Below are 3,679 nucleotides of genomic sequence, written 5' to 3' on the forward strand. Positions count from 1 at the left end.
GAGGGAGTCCTGGATTAGGGGGTCCCCGGGCTTCCGGGCTATGTGACATGGGCTGGACTAGCTAGTGGGCCGTAAAGATACAAGATAGAAGACCTTCCCCCGTGTCCGGATGGGACTCTCCTTTGCGTGGATGGCAAGCTTGTCCTTTGGATGTATAGTTTCCTTTCTTTGTAAACCGACTCTGTACAACCCTAGGCCCCTCCGGTGTCTATATAAACCGGAGGGTTTAGTCCATAGAGGCTAAGACAAATCATACAGGCTAGACATCTAGGGTTTAGCCATTACAATCTCGAGGTAGATCAACTCTTGTAACCCCAATACTCATCAAAGTCAATCAAGCAGGAAGTAGGGTATTACCTCCATTAAGAGGGCCCGAACCTGGGTAAACATCGTGTCCCCTGCCTCCTGTTACCTTCGATCCTCAAACGCACATTTCGGGACCCCCTACCCGAGATTGGCCGGTTTTGACACCGACATTGGTGATTTCATTGAGAGTTCCACTGTGTCATCAACAGAAGGCTCGATGGCTCGTTCGATCATCTTCAATGATGCCATTTCCGGGGAAGCTTTCCTCCCCGGCCAGATTTTTGTATTCGGTGGCTTCGTTCTGCGGGCCAACTCGATTGGCCATCTCGAACAGATCAATAACTACGCCCCTGGTCACCAGATCAGTTTCGGGAACCTAAATTATGTCGCTGATATCCGAGGAGAATTGATCTTCGAAGGGTTCACGGCCCCGACCATGGCTCTGGCCTCAGATCCAGAGAAAACCACCAGGTCCGAAGATGGGAGTTTGGAGCCCACCGAACTCTCCGATGCAAACCGCATTATCGAGGATCCGGAGGTGGTTATGTCCACGGTAAACTTGGAATCAGACCGGGTTCCCCCTATCATTGAAAGGCCAGACTCCAGATCTGAACTCTTGAAGTCCGCGCCAAGTAGGCATGGCCGGGAGGTTTTCACCCCGGCCAGCCTCGCGGACTCTCGCTTCCATGTCCAAACCTCGCTCTTAAATGAGGCTCTGGACTTAATGCGATCCCTCGCCATTACAGAGGAATCACTTCCGAATTACACCTAGCCCGGACTAGGGGCTGAGAGCGGGGAATTTTATGTCCCACCCACCACCCACTTCGTAGCCACTGTCAAAGATTTAACCGACATGCTGGACTACGCCTCCGGAGACATCAACGGCATGGACGATGATGTCGGAGACGAACAAAACCAAGACCCGCCGTTTACCGGACGTTGGACGGCCACCTCCACATATGACGTGTATATGGTGGACACAACCAAAGAGGATGATGACGACGGCAGGAAGGATCCGGTTGAGGACAAGCCTGCTGAAGCATCGACGTCAACGGCGTCGCTCAAAATCGCGTCACGAAAGAAATAGCAACACCGGCATCGAAGACAATAGCACTCCGGAGAACGCCGAAGACCCCGAAACCCCTATCGAGCCAACATCCGAACAGGATGATTGGGAGGATGGGCAAGTTAACCCTGACGATCCAGTCGGGAACGAGGACCCGAAGGATAGCAATTATCTACCACTCTCCGAGGATGATGTGAGCCTCGGCGATGAAGATTTCATCGTGCTAGAGGAGCCCCTAGAGCAAGAGCGCTTTAAGCGCCGGCTAATCGCCACTGCAACAAGCCTAAAAAAGAAGCAGCAGCAGCTTCAAACCGAACAGGATACGCTCAACGACAAATGGACTAAACTCCTGGCAGCCGAAGAATACAGCCTCGAACGCCCAACAAAGAGCTACCCGAAGCGCAAGCTACTACCACAATTTGACGACGAGGCTCTTGAGCCAATACCGCCAAAGTATAAAGATGCTGACGAACCTGACCGACCACCACATGGGTGGGACAGAGTGGCTACTCACACCGAACATCAGCCCGCACCTCCCCGCCGTAGAGGCAAGGAGGTAGCAGCTACGGGCTACACCTACGACCTACGTAAGGACCTGGACAATAGAGCCGGTCAGACCAGATCAATCAATGGATCAAGGGGGCGTGCTCCAACACGAGAAGACGGTCATCAGGTCTGGCGCGACAGGCAGAACCTCACCTGGGTCGAAAACCGCATACGACCTTCATCCGAACTGCGTCGCGACATCGCCCGATACAGAGGCGCTGCACACCCCTTATGCTTCACCGACAAGGTAATGGAGCACCAGTTCCCAGAAGGGTTTAAACCCGTGAACATTGAATCATAGGATGGTACGACGGATCCCGCAGTATGGATCGAAGATTTTCTTCTCCACATTCACATGGCTCGCGGTGATGATCTCCATGCCATCAAGTACCCCCCCCCCCTAAAACTTAAGGTACCAGCACGACACTGGTTAAACAGCCTCCCAGAAAACTCTATTCGTAGCTGGGAATATTTGGAAGATGCCTTTAGAGACAACTTCCAAGGTACCAATGTTCGGCCTCCAGACGCCGATGACCTTAGTCACATAGTCCAGCAACCCGGAGAGTCATCCCGTAAACTCTGGACCAGGTTCTTAATTAAAAAGAACCAAATTATGGATTGTCCGGACGCTGAAGCCCTTGCAGCCTTTTAACACAGCGTCCGGGACGAGTGGCTCGCCCGACACCTCGGCCATGAAAAACCGAAGTCCATGGCAGCCCTTACCGCAGTTATGACCCGCTTTTGCATGGGAGAAGATAGTTGGCTAGCTCGCAGAAGCAATAGCACCAGCGACCCTGGCACCTCCGAAGCCATGGATGGCAATGGCAAGCCACGACGCAACAAACACAAGTGTAGAAGCAATAACGAAGATACGTCGGTCAACACCGGATTCAGTGGCTCTAAACCCGACCAGCTGAAGAAGACATTCAAAGGAAACAAGGATGGTCCATCTAGTTTGGACAGAATACTCGATCGACCTTGCCAGATTCATGGCACCCCTGTCAAGCCTGCCTATCATACCAACAGAAATTATTGGGTCTTTAAACAGGCCTATAAGCTAAATGCCGAACAAAAGGGGAAAGGGCCGCCCAGTGAGGACGACGACGAAGAGCCTCGCCCACCGAACATAGGGGGACAGAAGAAATTTCCCCCCGAGGTAAAAAGGTGAATATGATATATGCTACACATATCCCCAAGAGGGAGCGGAAGCGCGCACTAAGGGGCGTCTATGCCATAGAGCCAGTCTCCCCAAAATTCAACCCATGGTCAGCCTGTTCGATCACCTTCGATCGCAGAGACCACCCGACCAGTATCCGTCATGGAGGTTCGGCAGCATTGGTCCTCGACCCAATTATCGACGGATTCCATCTCACACGAGTCCTTATGGACGGCGGCAGCAGTCTTAACCTGCTTTATCAGGACACTGTCCGCAAAATGGGTATTGATCCGTCAAGAATCAAGCCCACTAAAACTATCTTTAAAGGAATCATACCTGGCTTAGAGGCCCGCTGCACAGGGTCAATAACGCTGCAGGTAGTCTTCGGCTCACCGGATAACTTCTGAAGTGAGGACTTAATCTTCGACATCGTCCCTTTCCGCAGTGGCTATCATGCGTTTCTCGGACGAACCGCGTTCGCCCGTTTCAATGCGGCCCCGCACTACGCCTATCTAAAGCTCAAGATGCCCAGACCATGCGGCGTTATAACAGTCAATGGAAACATGGAGCGCTCCCTCCGTACTGAGGAGCACACTGCGGCCCTC

Source organism: Aegilops tauschii, chromosome 3 (genome assembly GCF_002575655.3).
Source record: "Aegilops tauschii subsp. strangulata cultivar AL8/78 chromosome 3, Aet v6.0, whole genome shotgun sequence".
NCBI lineage: Eukaryota > Viridiplantae > Streptophyta > Magnoliopsida > Poales > Poaceae > Aegilops > Aegilops tauschii.